At 41.9% G+C, this 25,000-nt stretch overlaps 1 long non-coding RNA gene across 1 annotated transcript in view; it reads right to left on the bottom strand.

Moving 5' to 3' along the window:
• The window catches only part of LOC147019508 (uncharacterized), a 45,089-nt gene that overhangs the window by 7,721 nt on the left and 12,368 nt on the right, over positions 1 to 25,000 (bottom strand). Inside the window, exons 2-5 of the long non-coding RNA XR_015062017.1 lie at positions 21,575 to 21,626; positions 21,335 to 21,386; positions 2,478 to 2,573; positions 1,947 to 2,043 (exon numbers count right to left, since the gene is read on the bottom strand). This is a non-coding gene — a long non-coding RNA (uncharacterized LOC147019508). The remainder of the gene's footprint in view (positions 1 to 1,946; positions 2,044 to 2,477; positions 2,574 to 21,334; positions 21,387 to 21,574; positions 21,627 to 25,000) is intronic.

The raw sequence follows: 25,000 nt of genomic DNA, 5'->3' as shown, positions 1-25,000 counted from the left end.
ATGCTGAAACATTTCAAGCAAAAACGAACCGTGTTTCCCCATTGTCTTGAGTCGCTCTCCTGCAGTGAGCACAAGGCTGCACTTGTTACCTCCGCCACCGAAGGTGAACAAGGTGATGTTTTCACCCCTTTCTGTCCGTTTGTTTGTTTGTTTGTTTGTTTTTGTACAGGATATCTCAAAAAGTTGCGGACGGATCCAGATGAAATTTTGTGGACAGGTTGGGTGTGTGACAAGGATGAACTAATTAGATTTTGGTGAAGATCCGAATCCGGATCTGATAATTTTTTAAGTGATTATTCACCATTGAGAGATAGGCCCCAAAACGACATAGTGCTGTATAAACAGGATATTTCAAACATGCGTTGGGCCCCAATATGTTCTCGTGGATCAGGCATTACGTGGCGGAGGTATGCGCTCCACCGAGTGCCCTTCTCGTTTTCGGATATTTTCATTTACAGATGCTTTCCGATGGTTCTGTAGTTTTTTCCCTGTGTATCGGCTTCGATTTCCACCTGTACGTGAAATTTCAGCTTTCTCCGTCACCCAGAGGGTACCAAACATTAACATCAGTCAGTAAGTGGTTCGAATGAGCTTTATACATTAATGTACCACAAATGATTGAAAACATCCACAATGTGATCCTGTTTAATTGACCTGCTGATTTGAAGATGCTCTTGCATCAAGACAATTTGTAATTCAATGTTTGATTGTTGTAAGATAGCTTTAGTTCCTTAAAGCTCTTCTTTCCCCACCCCACTGCTCTCCCCCCTGTTACCTGGGTCACCTGGGTCACCGGGGTCAATTCACCCCAATCATACTGAAAGATGCAATTTGGTGTCTGTCTCTGTCTGACCGTTATACATTCGGTCGTTACGATCCCAATCTCATCCAAACTTGCCAAGAGATTTAAGAGTCACATCACATGACGGAGGTTGTAGCAACTTAATTCTCCCACCCCTCCCCAAGGGAGTTTTCTGCCTTGGGCAAAATCCATTTTAAGGTGTATAAATAGGTTACCCTAGCATTTCATGGGGCATACATCCCGGAAGTAAAAAATTATTATAGCCACAAGCTATTCAGTCAATTCCATCCAACATATGATTAGCTTTTTAAACAGATCCAGGCTGATTTGCCCTGCATTGTTAAAAACAGCAGTTTTCTGCTTGCACTTTATTTATTTATTTATTTATTTATTTATTTATTTTACTGTTTTTTTTTACTAGTGCTGGGAAGTGCACAACTGCAGGATCGTGTGATAAAGAGGACAAGCTGCGAAATTAAAACATTTCCATATCATCCAATCACTAAGCATAAACCACACCGTAACATAGTCTTTGTCCAACCTGACAAACATACTCTAACCTCATTCGTCCAAAGGTGAACCTCACAAGATACCCCACATTACCGAGCAGAGACGACATCCAACAAAATGTCCAAACACCTGCCAGGAAGGGACAAAAAATGTGCAATTGCTGCAGCGGGTAGGGGTTCCGTTTCCATTATGCCTTCTTTTGTCAACGGGCGAGTGCTTCTTCAGCACACTTCGTATGCGTTATGCATGCTTCCGGAATTGAGAAGAGCCTTGAGAGATCCCGCAGCAAGTTGGAGAAAAACATTTTGACCCACAGGACATCTCATCTTCTGACCTCGTGACCCAAGCATGGAAGCGTCGCAGGCAGTTCTTTTCCAATATACAAGCAACAACCCCCACTACTATTCTTCCACAGTGCAACCACTTTACATGCTGTACACAGGTACACCTTTCCCACTGTTATCTATGGAGTGTTGGATAAAAAAAATGGCTTGCACTTATAAATAGCAGGAGTGTCAGAGGCCTCATTACTGCCTGACATACATTTATTTATATGTTATAATGCAACTTGTGCATGTACTGCCTCTCTCGGTATATACAGACCATTCACTTGACCATCGAGTGAATAACTCACTGACAAACTCCGACAAACTTCCTCCCGTTGTCCAACACCCTGGAGCTAGATGATGACGAATAGAGCACCAGGTGATTTTTTTTTCACGACCATTGTTCTAGAGCAAGTGTTAAAAGTAAAAGGATGTTACAAACATGTTTGGCTCTGCAATTAAACACAATGTAATGAAAAGCCTTCCCGACGGCAATGAATCATTTCGCAGTGCGCGGACGACACCGGTGATTTGCATGAAGCGTGTTGGTACGCCTTCGCTAAAATTCGACCGTGCAGTTAATACACAGATAGCATGATGACAGTACAATAGGCCTATACATAATATTGAAGCCCAGCATGAGAATGTTGTTGCTGCAATAAAGAAAATGTCTCTTGTGATATAATGTTGGAGATCGCAAGAGGAATAACTTTAGGGGTAGAATTTGTCAATGATGGGAGTTTTTCCTTCCTCCCATTACTCATGACTCATGAAGCAAATATTTCTGGAACATAATTAGAATAAACCGTAAAAAAAAGTAAAAAAAAAAAAATTGATACCTCAACTGCACTTTCTGCAATTATATTGAGTCGGTCATTTGCTGGCGAAGCCTCAAGCAGGTCCGATCATCATTACATCGAAGCGGTGACCCCCAGCTGAGAATGGTTGAAAAGAAAGAAAGTTTTAGAGTCTGCAACAAGTATAACATCACAGCATGCATGACGCTGATGTTTTCCCTTAATGATCGAAATCTAGTCAATTATCCATGCTTTTTCACAGTGTACAACATGTAATTTGTTAGTAATACAAAGAAGCAAAACCAGCAATGTTTATCACTGCTGAAGTCGGAATGAATTAAGGGCCAGTCTTAAGGTGAACAAGAAAAACAAAATAGACCAAGATATTAAATAAAAAAAATACCATAACAAGGTGTGTGTTGATATCTATATGCTTTTTTTAAAAAAAATGCTCTTCGAGCTAAACATTTGCATACGCTCTGCCTATTAGGCTTGAGCTTCACAGCGCTACAGCCCCCCAATTCCCAGTGGGATTGTGCTGTTGCCAATACTGGGATGATAATTCAATTCTCAATTTTATAGACCAGTCCACGGACACGTGTTTCAGGCTTGTGGGTCCTCACCTTATGAGGAAGGCCTTTTATGTTAAAAAAGAAATGAAAACATTCAAAATAGCTTGGGAAATGCACATAAATCCCATGGCCAAAGCACACACTCCAACAAGACTGCCCCATGAGCATACACATGCACATCGACCTGCAGCCCGAAAGTACACGGTTACACCAAACCCACGCACTCCAACCCCAAAGGGCTAAATTGCATGGTGATACTTGGACTACTCCGCAAAAGGAGTAGGTCGATCTCCATGGCACTCGGCTTGGAAAAGGAATCGGTCCCCATGACTCTCAATATGGAGCAGAAGCTCCTCCGCGGACTGCACCGGTCAAACCGTACAAGACATGAAGTCAAGATCAAACCCCATTACTGCAGTAGGTACCGGGAAGCAAGTGCCGCACCAGCTATTGCTGTATGCATCCTGACCAAGAGGAAATGACTGCCACACATAAATCTGTCTGTGGTACACAAACAAGTTCTGGTAGCCAGGAACAATTTATATAAAAAAACTAGAAGGGCACTCTTAGACGTCATAATGTCACCAGATATGCCTCCACCCACATTATTACATTATACATACTTGTACTAAGTTTGATTTAAATCCCTGAACCCAGATTCAAAATATTAAATAATTCTGGCTGCGAGAGCATGCGTCCGATCACATTGAAATCTAAAACAGATATTCCCCACGACGACTTTATCATAATTGTGATGTTTCATGTCGATTGATAAAGCAGTTCAAAAAACAAGAATTTTTTTTTTAAGATTCTTGTTCAATCGATTCTTCTCTGACCACGCAGCAAAAGGACAAACAGTCAAAGAAATAAGCCTGTTTCTGGGGTATGCTTCTCTTGAGAAGGCCAAAATGCCACGATTCTGTGTTTATTTCCAAATCTTGCATCCCCAACCCTTCGCTCTCTGTGCCCACCTTTCCCAGTCATATCAAACTGCTCCTGGACTATGTATCTTTTGCACCTGAGAAGGTGTAGAAGTTTATGGCAACCTCGACTCTGAGGACAAGACAACTGTACAAAACGGCATTTGATCATGTGTCTTCAAAACTTTCTCTGCACCTCTTGTACATCCTTTTTCTTTTCACCCCATCATTGACCTAAGGCATCTCCCATCTGCTTGGAAAGCCACCAACATCTCTGCATTACATAAAAAGGTACAAAGACCAATCCCCTTAACTATAAACCTATTATCATACTTCGAATCATCAGCAACGATATGGAATCCGTCATCACATTTGATATGAAATCCTTAATTTTCTCTAACGGTTTCATCTCACATCGCCAATTTGCATTCAGACCATGGCATTATACCTTGAACAAACTGCTTCAACTTACCCAATTTTGGATGGAGGCCCTCAATGTCAGACATAACATCAGATCACGTCTCTTCAGACATAGCTCGAGCTTTCAATACAGTTTCGTTCTGGCATCTCGACTTGCTTTCTGAGCTCTGCTTATGGCATTGAAGGCCAACTCCATGCATGGCTTACTGACTTCCTCTACTCCCTTAGCCAATGTGTGGCTCTCAATGAAATGTTTTCATCATCTCTTCCTGTTAAGACTGGAGTACCCCAAGACAGCATTCTTGACCTAGTCCAATTTCTGATCTTCATCAATGATCTCTCAGTCTCTGAAGACAATCTCTTTTTGTATCTGCTGATGACTGCACCCTCTGCCATGACATCCCTCATAATCCAGAAAGGCAGGCTGCAACCTCTTCCCTCTTTTTGGACCTTGAAAAAAAAAAAATCACAAGCTGTTCAAACATCTGAAATTTGTCTTTCACTCCTGACAAATCACACACTCACTATCTCTCTCCAAAAGGACATCTCGCAAACCCTCCTATCTGCTTTCTTAATAATCTTCTTGAGGAAGTTGTCATTCAAACTCCTGGGTCTCACTATAAGTCATGATCTTTCTTGGGCAAACGACATTTCAAAGTTGGCCTCAAAGTCAGCTGCTGACTGGGCATCCCCCATCTTACAAAGTCCTTCCTTGGCACACCTGAACTCCTATCCACCTACATTACCTTCATCTGCCTCTTGATGGAATACTGCTATCCCCTCTGGGCTGGCTCCCCTGCCTCACATCTTGCTCGGCTTTACGACAAGGAAAACAAGGCGTTCAGGATCATTGAAATATCCCAAGATAAAACTGTCTATAGGCTTATCACTATGCTGTTGCAGTCAGGTCGGTGGTGTCTCTGTGTTCGACCACCTCCTTTCTGACCTTGCAACCTCTGCTCTTTTGGTGCTCTGTCCCAATCAGGTTTCTGCAGGATTCACATGGACCACCATTAACCCCTTTCTGGTGAAACTATCTAAATCCAGGATCCCTGCCCACCGACACTCATTCGTTTCTCTTTTTCCCACCTGTGGATTGAACTTCCAATTCTTCTCCAATCTCATTCTTCCCTCCAGGTCTTCAAGACAGCTGTTCACCATCTCATCTTTTCTACCCTAGTTAACCCCACCCAAATCCCTCCTCCTCCCAATGTTCCAGTTTTCCCTCCTTGGAGTTTCCTTCTGTATCCGTTTTGTCCACCCCATGCATGCGTGTTTTTCTGATTTTATCTGTTATGTCCTGATCCATTCACTGAACTAGCTCTTCCAAGAGCTTCGACGATGTATACAAAAAAACAATTAGTCTGGTGTCTGGCCTGTATGAAAGACGAGCCCTGTCAATTTTAGAATACAAAGGTTATAGAATTCAGACCATGTCACTCAACCTTGAACATACTGCTTCAAATCACCCAACATTGGATGGAGGTCCTCAATATCAGACATGAGACCAGCTCCTGGACTATGTGTCTGATATTGTAATTGTACATGTTGCGACGTTTGAACCTGGGGAGTAACTACTGAAATCAATCTGTCTGGGTCTTCTGACATCTTTGTCCTTTGTTCCTGTCACTCTCTCTAATTTTTTTCACAGTTATCTTTATTCATTGTAATTCTTGCTTTTACTTCTCTTTCATCTCCTTTACTCTCCCTCTCTTTCGTTATCTATCTGTCTAAGGAGGAGTGAAATCGTGCAGAAAGTTTTCTGTGAGGTTCACTTGGCTGTGCATGGATGGGAATGAGGGTTGTGGCATCGCGGCTGAAATGTGAACTCTGTCCAGGTTCCTCCTGATGACTCCATCTTTGCTCTTACTTCTTTGGGTCCCTTCTTGGTCTTCCATTTGAGAGATGTCCTGTGACGTGTCTCTCATCGTAAAATGGGCAAAAACCTGGTGAAAGGAAGGAAATTCTGATGTTACCCACATCCATACCATGCCCAGCAGCTCACAGCATGTGCATCAGCATGTTTTCTCCCCTTAGGCATTATGAAAGAGGGGAACAAAGTGCCGTCCCTCTGACATATTTTGGGTGGGGACAAACCCTTCAGCATGCCTGCCACTGGTTAGCAAAGTGCAAGGTGGTTCGTGATTAGCCCTGATGCTTGAAAACATCAGCTCCATCCATTGGCTGAATCAGTCGCCATGTGTAAGGGTGGCATGCTATTGGCCAGCATTCCACAGGCTCTAATGTCGATGCCTTTAAAGAAAATAAGAGGGTGAGTCAATGAAGGTGGTGACCAAAGCTGTTCGCTGTTTGTTTGTGTGTGTGTGTGTGTGTGTGTGTGTGTGTGTGTGTGTGTGTGTGTGTGTGTGTGTCTCTCTTTCTTTGTGTGTGTCTGTCTGTCTGTCTCCAAAACAAAAAACAAAATGAAGCACCAAAAACTTGAATCAAGGAATCAAATATGAGAGAGAAAATGTTGAAAGAGAATGAAAGGCTGCTGCTTTCACATGAGGAATTCATTTTAAAACCGACTGAAACAGGAAAGAAGGAATCGGGATTTGACTGTATGTGAACCTGGAATGGTTCAGCGACCCCATTCCCTGACTACACAGAACAAACTTCAACCCGCTGTACGTTGGTCACTCTAATCGACTGATCGGTCTACTCATCAAATCTGATGCCCTGCTGTTATCTCAGAGACGACTTCAAAGCAGGCATCTCCTCGCTGGCTGCATCGAGATGGCAACCTGCCTGTTCCTTCATTTTATCCTCACCTGCTTCCAGTACACATTGTCCTTCACAGCGTAGCGCTCCCAAATTCAACCTCTCTCTCTGAGGCAGCATGACCTGTGGACTTTGGTTTTTACTCTGTGGGGTCTTCCACCCCACGGGGTCTAAGCGCTGCACGCGTTTACGCTTTTCTTGTGTGCAGTTCATATCATTTGAACGTCTATTGGTTCGCGGGTGCCAGCAGTGACCATTATTTTCGTTGTGTCTGTGTCTCTGTGTGTCTGTGTGTGACTCTCTCCAGAGCATAGCTCTGTGACGTTTGATGCGGTCTTGATGAAACTTGGACACAAACTAGATATCATGGTCGAGTTGTGTCTTTTTGTGAGGGGCGTCCCACGCCCCTTGTGGGTGGAGCCACGCCGACCAGAACTTTTTGTTTATTTTTATTTTTTTTTCTCGATTTTTTCTCTCGCAATTTCATTTCCTAGAAACTGTGCGTAATGTCCTTAAGTACAACATATAAAAAATCCGATTTGATTTGGTCAATTTTGATGGAAGAAATAGGTTTTTATGGTAGGGCTTCCTCAAAGCTTCCACTAACTCAATTGTACCTATCGTGGCATTGTTCAATAATGCCCACGAACTATCGTCGCCTCCCGGCTAGTTTCTCCATTATTTGTGAACAGAATTCGATGAAAATTGACAGGCATATACAAGACACTTATGCACAGGCATTAACTGAGCCCAAAGTGCGATTCCAGCCCTTTGGGCTGAGAAACGGCCCTTTCGGCACATTTTCTTAAAATTGCTATTTCTCGGTTAAATCGTGAAAGAAACCGGACCAAATTTGACTGGAATATTCTTGAGGTCACTCTGCAGGCATTAACTGACCCCAGTGAGATTATGGCCTTTTGGGCCGAGAAACACCCCTTTCGGCCCATTTTCTTGAAATTTTTATTTCTCTGTTATTGGTGAATGGAACCGAACCAAACTTGACAGGTATATTCTAGAGACCATTCCCCAGGCATTACCCGAGCTAAAAGTGTGATTCCGGTCCTTTCGGCCCATTTTCTTAAATTTTTTTTTTTTTTTTAAGTAAATGTGCTGGGCAATGCCCAACGCAAAATTAAGTCGAAAATGATAATATGAAACTAGCCTCACTCTTGTGAGGTGTTCTGGTTTATTTTTCTGATGCGATGAAAATCTTCCCAAATTTCAAAACTATCTGTCTTCCGTGCTATCGCTCACCTGAGAGTTGTACGAATGAACTCCCACGGGGTATGTTCGTAATTTGAACTCGTTTTCCATGCTCCAATATTATGAGACGTTCACCTTTCGTGAAGCGATTAGCCCGTCAGATTCATCCTGTACACACCCACTGGGCAAGATCCTTTTGAATGTGTTCACAGCCGACCATTCACATATTTACAACCTGCTGGGGTTTATTTTACAAACTGGTTACCTGGGATAAGTTGCCACCTTGAAAGTCGTGAGTTAATTCATAGCTGCATGATATCTGTGACATTTATACTTTATTAATTTGGGGATTCTAAAGAAAGTAAAGAAGAGTTGCTTTTGATTCGTGTTATTGTTTTTTAAGGTAGACAGGAGGGATTGATAAATATTACTCATAGAATATCCTTCTGTATCTTGTCAAATGCCGTTTTAACCCATAAAACAACAAACAGGGCACATCATTGTCCTTATTTCTTTTCTGCCATGACATCAAAGTACCTGGTGCACTCACTTCGGTGTCTTGAGATGGAGACGTAAGTGTGTGTGTGTGTGTGTGTGTGTGTGTGTGTGTGTGTGTGTGTGTGTGTGTGTGTGTTTTCAGCACCTTTGGTTTGTGTCTTTGTGTGTATTAAATTATTGTGATTATTGTATCCATGTTTGGGATTTAGTTCCGTATTTGTCTTGTGCTTTATTAAATTATTATATTTTCTAAAGGCAGCAAATGTATCTCGTTTCCACTATCTTTCCCGCATCAACTGATGTGGTTTATTAGAAACTCTTAGAGAGAGTAAACTGTTTAACACTTTGTTTAATTACTAACTGCCTGTGTAATGGCATGCACTGAATTAAAGAGTGCACACAACTGCTCGGGTGTTGCGGCAAACAAATTGGCCGAATGCTCAGTTAATTCTTGAAGCATTATTCGCTTCAGAGTGGTAAGTTACCACCAAACAGTGAGTAACAAGTGCCTAATGAGTGGAGACCACACACACACACACACACACACACACACACACACACACACACACACACACACACACACACACACACACACACACACACACACACACACACACACACACACACACACACACACACACACACACACACACACACAATTGGTTAAGAAGAAAAATCTACTTGAGGGTATATCTTCAATGCACCCCAGTTGTCTTTGCACTCCAGTTACTTTTCTTGTCGGCCAACATGCCTGCAATTCTTCGTATACCCCTATGGTACATCCCTGATGAATGCAACTGCATAATTTCAATGAACTTTGCCTGATGAAAAGCATCAGCAGTGAACAATGATTCAATAATTTATTTTCCTTGCTATTGAATGCACGTTATTTTAAATGTGGTCTTTCTGTTGACGACAGTATGCTGAATCATTTAATATAAAAAACGCGACTGCAGGGAAATACATCAATGAAAATACCTGGTGTTTGGATATATATATATATATATATATATATATATATATATATATATATATATATATATATATATATATATATATATATATATATATATATATATATATGTATATATATATATATATATATATATATATATATATATATATATATATATATATATATATATATATATATATACCTATATATATATATATATATATATATATATATATATATATATATATATATATATATATATATATATATATACCTATATATATATATATATATATATATATATACATATATATATATATATATACCTATATATATATATATATACCTATATATATATATATATATATATATATATATATATATATATATATATATATATATATATATATATATATATACCTATAAGCCTGGTGTTGGCTTAGTGGTTAGGGTGGCGGCTTGGGATCCCAGGGTCCTGAGTTCAAGCCCCGTTGGCTGCTGAATTAACACCAGGGGGTTGACTCAGCCTGTCATCCTTCCGAGGTCGGAGAAATGAGTGCCAGTGTACTGGTCCCGGTGTATGCCCCGGTTAGAATAGGTGTACCATATCACTGTGTGTCGTAAGAGGTGACCAGGGTTGGCATCAGGAAGGGTATCCGGCCCTAAAACATTGCCTCAAGAAAAAGCCCAACCCCTGCACAGCAGGGAAAAATGGCTGTAAAAACGGTCATATATATATATACATATATATATATATATACACATATATATATATATATATATATATATATATATATATATATATATATATATATATATATATATATATATATATATATATATACATATATATATATATACACATACATATATATATACACATACATATATATATATATACACATATACATATATATATATACACATATACATATATATATACACATATATATATATACATATATATATACACATATACATATATATATATATATACATATACATATATATATATATATATATATATACATATATATATATATATATATATATATATATATATATATATATATATATATATATATATATATATATATATATATATATATATATATATATATATACTGAACAAAAATATAAACACACCAAGCGATTGTTTCTATTTTACCTCAAACTCATTAATACTAAATCTTCACAACAATTTGGTTATAGAATCCATGACAATTGAGCATTAAATTTCAAAGAGTTCCTTGAGAATTCTGGCGACAGTCTTTGCGCTACAACAGCCGACACAACCGAGGTGTCACTGTCAGAGTTCACACAGTCAGTAGCGGGTGTGTCCACCGTTGGCGTCGCGCAGAGCGGTGCATCTCCGGCGCATGGATATCACCAGATTATCGATGGTGGCCTGAGGGATGTTTTCCCATTCCTCCTGGAGAGCCACACGGAGCTGGCGGACGTTCTCTGGGACTGCGTAACGTTGTCGTACGCGTCAATCAAGAACGTCCCAAAGGTGCTCGAAGGGCGACATGTCGGGAGAATATGGAGGCCAGTCGAGGACATCAATGTCCTCCTCACCGAGGAAGTCCATGCAGATCCTGGCAACATGAGGGCGAGCATTGTCGTGCTGAAACGTCACATGGTGAAGGCGCACAAATGGCACGACGATGGGTCTGAGTATCTCGTCCCTGTACCGCTGCCCGTTCAAGTTGCCTTCAATGAAATGAAGCCGAGTGCGCTCTCCATGGCATATGCCTGCCCACACCATAACACTGGCACCACCGTGTGACACCCGACGAAGGACATTGGCGTCAGTGTAGCGCTCCCCAGCCCGACGCCAGACGCGGAGTCCGCCATCAGCCCGATACAGCTAGAACCGCGACTCATCGGTGAACAGCACACTCCTCCATCGTGCGAGGGTCCAGCGCAAGTGAACATTGGCCCAGTTCAGTCGGGTCTGACGCCGAACTGCAGTGAGTTCGAGTCCCCGGTGTGGTCGGCGGGCTCAGAGGTTGGCCTCCCTCAAGCGGTTACGCACCGTCTGGGCTGAAATGCGCCTGTTGTGCAGCCCGACAGTCTCATCGGCAGTCCTCGTGGCCGGTCGGAGTCGATCCCGGAGATGTTGCAGCCTCATGTGACGATCCTGACCAGCGGTGGTCACACGTGGTCGCCGGGCATGTGGGCGGTTCACGTTGCTTCCAGTCTCTCTGAGGCGCATTCTCAGGCGGCTAATGGTGGAGTGGTAGACATTGAAGTGTGCTGCAATGGCCCGTACTGACGTCCCAGCATTCAGCATGCCAATGGCGCGCTCCCTCAAGATTTGTGACATCTGTGGCATGTTGACATTTGGCACCAGTCCACATTTTGGGGAGGCCTTTTATAGGGCAAGCTATAGGGAGTGTTTGTGTCCTGGTCACGCTCACTGACCATCACTCTGTCAAGCCCCATGGTGCTCATGGGAAGGATTACTCAACGTGTGAGTCCACACACTCAGAGTGGTCAATTTCAATGGGAACATCTGTCTTGAGCAAAACAAAGGAACCATTGCTCAAACATATCATCGGTTTGACCATTTTCCCATAATGGCAATCTTGACTTAGATATTTAGGTTGGTGCGTTTATACTTTTGTTCAGTATATATATACCATTTTTAAAGGAGTGCTCCCTTGATCTTTGCTCAATGAACAATGCAATGTGATTAACACAGCACATCAACACTGCCGGGTAATTTCAAAGCATTGTATTTGCTTGCAAGCTACACGAGAAAAAGCTACAATGTACCTTTCTGCCATAACTAAAGGAGAAACTCATATGATGAATAATTAATACAAAACTCATGAGTTAATGCATTTATGCCAAGATTGAACCATCCACATTCTACACTGATCCTTTCGGGCATGAGCCATTACCACATGTCAGTTTTGGGTATTAACAAGAGTAGGAGATTCGTTTTTGCAGCCTTGCCATAGGCATTAATGGAAGACTTTTTTTGCACTTGGAATAATTCCCATTCCATAATCTAAGGATCTGTTGGGAGCTTTGTGGTTATAAAGTAATGGGCGATATTCCTGCACGACTCCAGCTTTAAACAGCAATAGCATACTTCATTTTAATGATTCTGCAGATGCATCAACCTTCACGCGCTTAGACAATACAAGTTAAGGATGTCCTGGTTCTTGTCACTACACCCACTCCAGGCTGGCTTTGCAATGTGATTGTCTTATTAATTGCCCACAAAATAGTCAGTTGTATACCACAAAAAGATCAGCAAGAACATTCGCAAAATTCAACATACTCATGCCCAATTCAACTCACAAACTGAATCTTTGCACTCAAGTAAGATTTTTTTTGTCTCTATAATAATGTAATGGCTGGAAGGATGTCTTAATAGTAGTGGTCTCCAATCCGTGGCTCACAGGAAACATGTTGCCAACGAGACCCTGTGGCATTGCAGGAAATTAAAAATATTAACACCCTATAAAAGTTATCACAAATGTTTAACACATTAACATCATAAAATATGTTGGCCCAAAGTTCATACACCCCAGACCTTGTGCAACTATTAATGAGAAAAAAAAAAAAAATATATATATATATATATATATATATATATATATATATATATATATATATATATATATATATATATATATATATATATATATATATATATATATATATATATATATATACAGTCAACCCCCGCTTTATCGCGGTTCACCTATCACGCCCCCGGTTCATCGCGGTTTTCCCTTGGAACGTAACTAATTTTTTCTGCGGATTCCCCCGGTACATCGCGGTAATAATATATAAAATATAAATTATTTAAGCAATAAATTATAACGCGTGGTACTCGACCAATCACACAACGCACGAGACAAAGTTTCGCTTGTGAACTTCGAGTATTTTCTACATTTTTTCTCCAAGCCCCCTGATGCCGCCCAAACGCCCTGCACCTTCTCAGGCTTCTGGCAAGGAACCGGAGCGACAGAGGAAGGTCCTGACGCTCCAGGAGAAGGTTAAGGTGCTCGATATATGCTTCGGGAAGGAAAAAGGTTTGCCGCCGTTGGACGAGCACTGCTCGTACCCAGCACCTCAAAACAGACCAGACCAGACAAGTCGATCTCCAGCACCTCAAACCCAATCACTGCCAAACCGACCAGACCGGACGAGTCGATCTCAGGCACCTCAAACCCGATCACTCCTAAACCGACCAGACCAGACGAGTCGATTTTTGGGGGAGGCGTCCATTTATAGCGGATTTTCACTTAGCACGGGGAGGTTTGGAACGCAACCCCCGTGAGAAACGGAGGATTACTATATATATATATATATATATATATATATATATATATATATATATATATATATATATATATATATACATATATATATATATATATATATATATATATATATATATCCATACGTGTGTGTGTGTGTGTGTGTGTGTGTGTGTGTGTGTGTGTGTGTGTGTGTGTGTGTGTGTGTGTGTGTGTGTGTGTGTTTTGTATAAGATTGGGCGGTTGGGAGAACATATTTTTTTTGAAGAAGAAGGAGACGCTTACAAAAAAAAGTAAAAACGAGATCGACTCCGCTAATTTGAGCAAAAAAAGCGAGAGCAGACCCGGTCTCAAGCAATGTTTCACCAGCTTCGCAGCCAGCTTCCTCCAACCAAGATATTCTAGTTTATATTTATACTTAATTTTCTGAAATTTGTAGAATTTGTTTTTCACTTGGAAGTTGTGGGTTACTGTGATGTACGTGGCACCCCAATGTACAGCCTCATCAAAGATGTTCTTGCCCCAGCCAAACGTTCTGACAAGTCGTATGAAGAGCTCGTCAATCTTGTGAAAAGTCATTACTACCCTAAACCGTGTAAGACAATCTCGAGATATTGATTTTATACCCACCATCGTCAAGATGGTCAGTCAGCATCCGAGCTCGTGGCTCATTTACGCCGACTCGCCGAACATTGTGAGTTTACAGATAAACTCGAAGAGACGTTGCACGCTTTCTATATAATAGGCATCAATGATGACTCAATTCCGTGGAAACTCCTCACCGAGTCTGACCCCAATTTGGCTAAAGTCATGGAAATAGCCAGCGCGTGTATGCAAACTGACAATTGCCTGCATAAAATCTCTAACAAGTTAAAAGTTATTCAGCAGGACCCATCGGTTAACATCAGAATACCAGGGTCATCAAATCTCCTGTCAAGGCATTTCACCCTCTCCGAGCAAAGTTGAAGCCATTGTGAATGCAGCAATGCCACAAAATATTTCAGAACTTCATGCATTCCTGGGTTTGTGGACCTACTTTGGTAATTTCCTGCCTCAACCAAGCACAACCATCAAGCCTCTACATCTTCTCCTCAGGAAAGGCATTGTCTGGAAATGGGAAGCTGCCCAAACAAGAGTGTTCTAGGCCGCTAAAACCATGCTGTCCTCCTCCTCGCCGTTACGTGTCCATTATGACCCATCCAAACAACTTATTCTCAGTTGTGATAGCTCTTCATATGGGATCGGGTGTGTGTTGCTGCAAACAAATGGAACCGGTCATCTCCAGCCTGTTGCTTATGCATCACAAACCCTGTCTGATACTGAATGTCGCTCTGCTCAAGTGGAACAAGAGGCATTAGCGTTTGCCTGGGGCACCTTAGAGATGCACCAATATGTATTTGAAAGACATATTACCATTGAGACTGATCACAAACCCTTGTTAGGTCTCCTGGGAGAAACCAGAGCCATTCTGCCCACATCATCTGGTCATGTACAACATTGGGCCCTTGCCGGTTATGACTATTCATTGGTTTACTGCCCGGGCAAGGTGTGTGTGTGTGTGTGTGTGTGTGTGTGTGTGTGTGTGTGTGTGTGTGTGTGTGTGTGTGTGTGTATGTATGTATATATATATATATATATATATATATATATATATATATATATATATATATATATATATATATATATATATATATATATATATATATGTCCAGGAATGGATCCAGTGGGGCATGTGAACCTCCCTTCCTTCACATGAGGCTTGTGTTGGGTCAGTACCCTACCCTTTGACCACAGTTAGGCTCGAGCACCAAGGGCACTGCATCTGGACCATAAACCGCAGGTGAACAAATATATCATGGAAAATTGTCTTGTGCAAACATATTTTTGAATAAAATATCACTGGGTATTTTGTCATTGTGAGAAACCTTCACATGCATGCTGGAGATGTGAAATTAATGCATAGCTTATTCCGGCATTGAATTGCTGCTGCCAGGCCATTGTGTTGGAGGTTGTGAATGTTTCATCGCAAAAACAAGCATGATTATAAAGCATCTGTCCGACTGGTATCAGAGGCAGACCTCGAAATGGCTTCATAATAAAACAGCGATGAAATGGCAGACTGGTGTGACGGGAAATAGATCCCCCTTGAAATTGGTCCCCGTCACATGTACATGCGCCCAATGGAAATCTCTTCTTGAATGTTCTTTCAAATGTTATTTTTAAAACAAAAAACAAAAATCAAAAACCATCTCATTGGGTGCCGAGTAATTGTGCACATGTTGTGCATCGATACAAATAGGAACTTATTTTCGGTCACATCAGAGACTCCTATTTTGCATGGAGGGAAAATCATAATAAGTTTGAACAATTTACTGTTTCTGGTGGCTCCGAGAACAAAATTGAAATACATGATCATCTTCCATCATATTATCTTCCCAGTGAAACATAATGTAAAGCATTAATACGCACAAATTTATCAATTCGGAAACATACGCTTTAACTTCAACAGGTGAGATTTCAACATCACAGTTTTGTGTCTGAAATTGTCAACTGTTGAAATGTCAACTTCACTGTTGTCAACATTTTCACAACTGGAAAGCCCGATGGCGTTCAAATCACGTCTCGATGATGAAACAGAACCTTAATTATCCGATCCATTCAAATGCTCTAAATTATAATTACACGTCTTGTCATTCATTGCATCGATGAAGATCGTGTGTGACTATTCATTGTGGAAACTATTGATGAAATATGAAACAAGGTGTAAGCATTTGATCTGTATGTTGGATAGAATGGAGACATTTTCTGCATAAATCGGTTGCATTTCGAAACAAAATCAGTGTTGTTACGTGGAAGACAGGGAGGGATCCATAGCTCGACTGTTGTCAGTGTAGTATGGTCTGTGTATTTCGAGTAGGTTAGATTGCCTATGTAACAGGGATCTGTCAGAGCAAGTCATTTGTTACACATGAGGCTGATGGAGGCAGCGTGTGCAATTTATGGACAGGGTAGACGGATTAATTATGTATATGTGAAACCTCTTGTTTGAGGGTGTGGCTAGGCATGGACTTCCCATCACAGAGGCATGCATGTCACGTGTGAAAAAGGTCAATTGTGATCTCTCTGGCTCGTGTGTGCCAGCCGTGGTGGCTCAGAGGGCTGTAGAGCTCAGAATAAAAGATGGATGTTCATTTTTTTTTATAGGGGCTGCCACCGTGGGTGGGACATGAGAGGAAGACTTCACCCAGGAAGAAGAAGAGAACTCAGTTGACTCTTGTGCATGGGGGGAGGTCAAGAGAAGAAGAGTCCACAAGAAAGAACATCCTGCACCGAGTTGAGACTGGAGAGGCTACGGGAGAGTCCATGAGAGAGGAAGGAGCGGCTCATGAGGGCTTGACAGCCCACAAATGGAAGAATTGAGTCCACCAGGACAGAACGAAGAGGCTCATGTGGAGAGGAGGACAGAGACCTCACTTGGACGAGAAGCCCCATGGGGAATTGACCCAAGCTGAGATCACCCTGTGTTTTTGGAGGGCCTGAAGGAAAAAGGACAAAAGAGGACCACGTGGCCAAGTTGAAGGCCTACCCATCGCTGGCCCTGCTCGTTACAGGCTCTCATCTCCCTCCTCATCTATATAGCGAAGTTCATTGAGTCCTGCACCCACCCTGTGCATCAGAGAAAAGGGAAGTCCTGCCTACATTATGGTTGTTGTACAAGTGTGATCCATGGTGCTTAGTGGGTTAGGAATTGTGCTTTTATTTCTGCTCATTATATATAAATTTGGGTATCCCATTCTCCTTTTTGTGTCTTTGTGACTCACTTGGTTTGTTCTGTTATGAGAGCGTCTTGTCGACCCCCTTCCTGTGCTTTGCTTCATAAAAATAAATCCTATAAAAGGTAAGAGTGTGTGTCGGTCATCTTCTTTCCAATGTTTGTTTGCTGTTGTTTCAGCTCATTTGGGCGACCTTGGGGAATGGTAAGGAAGAGTAACTATTGAACACAGTGCCTTGAAAGACCGCTTGGACCATCTCTTGAGCAGTAAGGTCCCAGCTCTGATTAATTCCGTATTAACGGATACTCGGACAAGAAAGTATCTTTCTGAGTTTGCCTCCAAATAACACGGATTTTCTCAACATTGAAAAAGTCAAAGCAGCGTCTGAAAGTGATGCAGGCTACTCTGTCTGGCCTTTTCAAGTGGAAAGCATCCAAGTGCAATCATCCTGAGGATAGACAAGGAAACACAAGGTAGTTTAATGCAGGAGGAAGCCATCAGGCCTACATTATGCCAGTGCTTGTCTGTCAATATCCATGTACCCCTTTATCCCCAATGCCTCTCGGTACCCATCCAATCACAATTTAAACCTCCCACCGTTTCTGCTGCCACCAACTTTCCAGCAAGAGCATTCCATTGACAGTAGTTAATTTTTTATTAATCAATGTCAATGCAAAGCAAACTCAAAGCAAGAGTTGAAAAGACCCTTCTTCACATCTTTTTCTCAAGACTGCGTGGGGTAAGGTGTTGTGTGAAATCTCTATTTCCTCCTTTCTTCCTTGTGTATGTCCAACCCCATCACCCTCTTGTCCAGTTTGTCAACCTGTCGCCCATTGTTGTTTTTCAGCTTCACCATGAGCTTAACGCCTTGCAAAGTTTCTAAAAAACTGCAGCAATGCCAAGGCAGTTACGAAATTTATTATCTATTGTGGATTGTTAAAAGAGGAACAAAGTGACTCAAATTTGCTCTGCTCCGAGTCCACATCCCATGCAAGAATGATGCGTGCAGCTTGCAGCTAACAAGGAAAACGATCCAAAGCAATACATGGAGTTTTTAAAATCTATTATATAAAGAAGTAGAACGATTATGAAACTAGAAGGGCACTGAGTAGAGAGCATAACTCCACCATGCAATGCCTGATCCACAAGAACATATCAGGCACAATACATTTTTGAAATATCATGCTATATATCGTTTTTTCTCAATGGTGAAGAATCACTTAAAAAATTACAGTGGTCAGATCCGGATCCAGATCTTCACCAAAATCTATTATCAGTTCGTCCATGTCACACACCCAACCTGTCCACAGAATTTCATCCAGATCCATCCACACCGTTTGGAGATATTCTGCACACAAACAAACAACCAAACAAACAAACAGGGAGAGGTGAAAACATAACCTCCTTCACCTTCGGTGGCGGAGGGAACGAGAGAGCTCATAGAATACAATACCCAGCACAGTGTTCATATAAATCATGACCATCAATAATCTTGTGTTAGCAAAATACCACGCCATGCACACTCTGGGGCGGACGCACAAGCCACATTTGGCAGTTTCTTCATGTTTAAATGTAGCTTCATGTATTTAAAACACATTTCTAAAAAAATACATGAAACCAACAATCTTGTCACCATGAAATATTCCATCCTTGGAGTGCTAAAGGCAATATTTTTTTTGTTCGTATTTTTCCATCACGGCTCTATTTCTTTATAGCATGGATTTCAAAAATACATTTATTGCTTTGGATCATTTTTGTTGTTGGATGCAAATTCAGGAGGCATGAATCATTCTTATATACACAGGTCGGTGGTCTCTCTGTCATCTACCACCTTCTTTTTGGTCTTGCACCCCTGATCTTTCTGTGCTTTGTCCCCCCCTCCACCAAGTTTTCTGGAGGGCTCACACGGTCCACCATTAACCCCCTTCCGGTGAAACTCCTAAAATCCAGGATCAATTATTTCTCCCCCGCCTGTGAAATCAACTTCCACATTCTCTTCAATCTCATTCTTTCCTCCAGGTCTTCAAGATGGCTGTTCACCACAATCTCAGATCATCCTTCATCCAAAACCATGGTCTTTTTTTAGCCCCATGAACTGCCCCCGCCCGACCCTATTGCCTCCTCCTTCCAAATTTCCAGTTTTTCCTTCCTGAGTTTTTCTTTATAGTGCATAGTCGAGGCTCGTGAAAGAGCTAGTCATCTCTCCAGTAAACATATTATATCAGGACACAACACAAAAGGAGCAGCAGAGGGGGGGGGGGTTGGGATAAAACCAACAGCAGAGCCAAAGACCAAAACAGAGGGAGGTGGAAAACAATGAGTGTGGAAAAGAATGAGGGGCAGGAGAGGATGCATGGGGTGGACAAGATGTATACAGAAGGAAACTGTCATGAGGAAAAATGGGAAATTTGGAAGGAGGAGGGATTGAGATGGGGTGGATTAACAACGGAAGAAAATATCATGGTTTTTCATTGGGTATGATCTGAGATGGTGATGAACACCTGTGTTAAAGACCTGAACGGAAGAATGAGATTGAAGAGGATGTGAAAGGTGGTTCCACAAGAGAGAAAAAAAAAGAAGAGAGGAACAAATGAGTGGAGGAAAGCAGTGAACCTGGATTTCGGTAGCTTCACCACTTTTTGTGGAGTTTGCTTCTGTGTCCATCTTGGCCATCCCATGCATCCTCCCTTACCCCACATATCCCTCCATTTCGTCCTTCAACCCTGTTGTTGGCATTTTCCCCCTCTTTCTACTCTTCCTTTTGTCCTGTTGCATTCCGATCCATTCAGTGTTCTCGCTCTTCCACAAGCCTCGACTTTGCACACTAAAAAGGCCTGCATAGAAGCATAGCAATGGTAGTGGATTTTCAGCTGTCTTAACTTGTGCAATACAGAGTGCCAGACATGAGACAGCTTGTTTATGCCAACACCCACAACACCAATTTTGTAAAACTTGTCTGATGACATCTTCCTGCCTATTTCAATGGGTGCACAGTAGTTCATAACAACCAATCATTCTCCACTGCAAAGCGTATTCCATGCATGAAACATGGGGGACCAACAGTGAGGGAGAAAGATTCATGAACCAGTTGACAATTTGGTTCATGAATCATGATCCTTTACCAAAAAAAAAGAGGAGGTGGAGATTTTGACCTGAAACCCACAAATGGAGATAACCAACGAGAACCAAAAAGGTCATCTTAAGATAACCAGGTCAAACAAAATTGTCCTGGTGTTCGGGGTACAAGTCTTACATCGACAGAGTGCACTTAACTTCCAAATAAGTTGACAAATCTCACCAATGACAGCATAATGGTCACAAAACATTTATCCAAGGTTCGAAGCATTGTCAAAACACTCCTCATAATGAAGTTGTGGAAAATCATGAGATACAGAACAGGCTTTGTAAAGTTTTTTTGTTTGTTTCCTTTGAATTTGCATTTGCTCCACAGATCGACTGCGCCAATCGATGTAATACCCCGTCAGCTGGAAACGTACACTGGGAGAACATTTAATCTGATAAGTTACGACAAGGCGAAAGAACAAAGCACTTACCTATTCCAACAAGAAAACCATGTCGATCCACCCCCAGCATCGTGAAGTGTTCCTGCCAATAAAAAATTTACGAGAACAATCAAAATATCTCATTGGAACATATTAAAAATCTTTCGTCGTGAAATTTACACGTAAATCAGCTATTAGAATAACAATTGCACCCTGCGTGTGCATGAGAGTATCCCTTTAAAGGTAGGGCAGGATTTTCTTTATTTGTTCAGGATGCTAACGATAGCTCACCTTCTCTTTACGAAGGACATCAACAAATTCTGGAATACTGTTTAACGACCATCTGAGGGACGGCACACACACTGATTAATCACCCTGCCTGTGAAACACCAGGATAAAAGTTTATAGCTGGGTCAGGATTCGAACCCAGGCTAAACAGATTTTATGCGAGTGCGAGCATGAAGATGCTGTGGCCCACACAGGTGCAGCACAGTAATTCCAGGTGAGGCTGTTGCTCAAATGTTGTGGATAAATAAATATTTTTTTTGTTTTTGTTGTTTTGTTCTAATATTTTTTTTAAATCTCGTCAAAAATGTCAGCCAAAACTGTTCCTTCATAGTTTATCGACCTCATCAAAGTCTGCGCAAATCAAGGGAGTCTACGGGAGGGTTTTAACCCCCCCCCCCACCCCAGATAGGCATTTGCTCTCTTTGACCCCCAAAATAGCTAAATGTAAGGCCTTAGCTGCTATCCTGAGAGATATCAAGAGACAAATGACTCAAACAATGCTGAGCTTCAACTTCTCTACTGTATCATTTTGCAAGGTAAGGCCAAGCTCTCCATTTACTAATTTAGCAGGAGACAAGCGGTTCAATTACTGTAATCAAAATTAATTTTATTGTTATTTGTTCCAGGAATAGATTTTATATAATTTAACAAAATGGGCATAAATAACTTTAGGTGAGTTTTTTTTTTTTGCACACATCGTCGAGGCTCGGGGAAGAGCTAGTGCTAAGACACTGAATGGATCAGGACACAACAGGACAAAAGGAGCAGCAGAGTTGAAGGCCATGATGGAGGCAGATTTGGACAAACAATGGGTGTGGGGAGGAATGGGGAGCAGGAGAGGATGCATGGGGTGGATAAGATGGATCGAGAAGGAAACTCCAAGGAGGGAAAACTGGAAATTTGGAAGGAGGAGGGATCGGGGTGAGTTTCGTGGGGGGGCTTAAGGAGGAGGATAGAAAAGATCATGGTTTTGGATTGGAGTCGATCTGAGATGGTGGTGAACCAAAGGCAACAAAAAATATCAATAACTTCAACAATACTGTTTTCTTTTCACTTTAAAATAATAAAGAGTGATGAGAATCGCGTTCAGTTGTAGATTTAAGCCTGCTGTTGGCTTAGTGGTTACTGGTTAGGGTGGCTGGCTTGGGATCTCAGGGTCCTGAGTTCGAGCCCTGTGGGCTGCTGAATTAACACCCGGTGGGGTTGATTCAGCCTGTCATCCTTCTGAGGTTGGTGAAATGAGTACCAGTGTACCGGTGTCGGGGCACAGTATCAGCGGCATAGTTGTGCCCCAACAAAATGATGGCTACCTGGCAGCCAAGCTGCAATACGCAAGAAGAAGTTGTAGATTGGCAAGTTAATGAGTAAACATCCGGTTAGGCGTAACTTAACAGTTTTAGGAATACTCAACAGTGGAGTGAAAAGTCATTCGTCAAATAGAGCAGAAATGCTTCTGCTGTCTTGTTTCGTAAAAGTTGAAATTGAAGTTTCTCACAAAACATGACCTTCCTATGTGTGCAAATGAGGAGTAAGAAAATCAATATAAAACTAAGAGTGAGCCTGACCCTGTAATCACATACCAAAACAAAGCTTTCCTCTAAATTCATAAACTTTGCCCTTGAGACACCAGTACATAAAACACTCACATGGAGCCTTGGGCTGAAGTGCAGATAAAATAATAAAATATTGTGTGTAAAATAAACAAAACCTTATTTACCTTTTCCTCAAGCAACATTTACCTGATGTCTTCTGCTCGTGCTTCCCCTGTTGGCATGACCTTCACTGATGTCTGAATGACCCACAGCTGCTTTCATAAACCCAAGACATGGCAAACTCAGCAGATGCCCTGAACGTCCAACCGAGTTGGCCATGAACAGGCCTTTTTATTGTCTGTATACATGATCTTACTTATTTGAACCATGTTGGATTACTGATGCTGGGGTAAGCAGTGTCACAGGTGACACTGAATTAGGCGATGGGTGATTCTGTGTTTTTCACGGACTGCAACTGAGACAGTTTGGCTAAATAATGTTAATATTGTTACGTTTGCAGAGTACAGGGTAGTTATTAAAATGTAAGGCCTTAGCGTGGCCCGGGGGGGGGGCAGGCAAGTTAAGGCAGGCAATATTAATAACCCAGGAGGGTTATTAATACGAGGTTGCCCCAGCATATGGCAAGATAATGCAATTCACTTCTCCCCCCTCCCTCCAGCGTCTACGTAGGCCCGAGGGCATGAGGCCACCACTGCCATCCTTGGATATGCCCCCAACCACTCCAGGAGGACCCTGATACTGCAGCAGTAACGCAGCGTACGATTGGCCAGAACCAATGGAAAAAGGGAGGTGTTGCTATTGACCAGATACACACAAGGATCTTTGCTGAGGGAGGAAGCCATTCGGCCCATCACGTCTTCACTGCACAAACCCCAGCAACGGTCACCCATCCAAACACAAGCCACCAACAAGTCGTGCCATTATCCCTATCCCTCTCTATTTCCAATGCATCTAGGTACCCAGGTAATTCCAATTGAAACCTATCTGCCTGACTGAAAGAGCCCTGCCTCTTGGTACTGTCCTAACTCTCATCTTCTTTACCCTCAGGCAAAGGCCCCTGGTCCGAACACTGTCCATTCAGCAGAAAAAGTCCACTGCACCTGTCTTGTCCACACACTTCATTATTTGTACCATCTCTATCAGATCGTCTTGTAATCACCTCATCTCTTATCATGTATAAAGTGCTGTCTCCTTCAGCTGCTCCTCATAGATTAGTCCAGCTAGCCCTGATTGTGAGTCGCCTTATGCTGTATCCACTCAATAATGGTAGGTAGCTATGCCCTTCCTCGTCTGGTGACCAAAACTGCACACAATATTCTCGATGAGGCCTTGCTAAATTCCTGTGCAATGTTTACACCACCTCTTTTGATTTACAAATGATCCCCCTCCAAATACAACCTAAAACCCTATTTGCTTTACCTATAGCTGTCTGGCATTGCGCTGCCTGCTTACCTCCCGTATCTATTACCACCCCCAGATCCTTCTCCTGTGTGACACGCTACAAAAGTACCCCTTGCGTCCTGTAATCTCAATTTTCATTGTTCTTTCCCATCCCCAACACCTTACACTTGCTCAGGTTAAATTACATCTGCCAATCTTTTGCCCAATCTATTGAAGTATCGAGAGGTCTCCACTTTCCTGAATCTGATCACACACCCCCCACCCCACCCCCATCCTGCTATCCACCTTACCTCAAAGCTTTGTGTCATTTGCAAATTTGGAAAGCTTACTCTTTACCCCAATATCCAAATCATTGATGTAAATAATGAATAGTAATTGTCCGAGTACTGATCCCTGAGGTACCCCGCTACTTACATCCTCCCAGCAAGACATCCGCCCACTCACAGCCACTCTTTGCTTCCTATCACCAAGCCAG

This window comes from Eptatretus burgeri, chromosome 9, assembly GCF_056783735.1.
Source record: "Eptatretus burgeri isolate ZD-2024b chromosome 9, Ebu_testis_v1, whole genome shotgun sequence".
Classification (NCBI taxonomy): Eukaryota; Metazoa; Chordata; class Myxini; order Myxiniformes; family Myxinidae; genus Eptatretus; species Eptatretus burgeri.
This window is presented reverse-complemented; position numbering and strand designations above follow the sequence as displayed.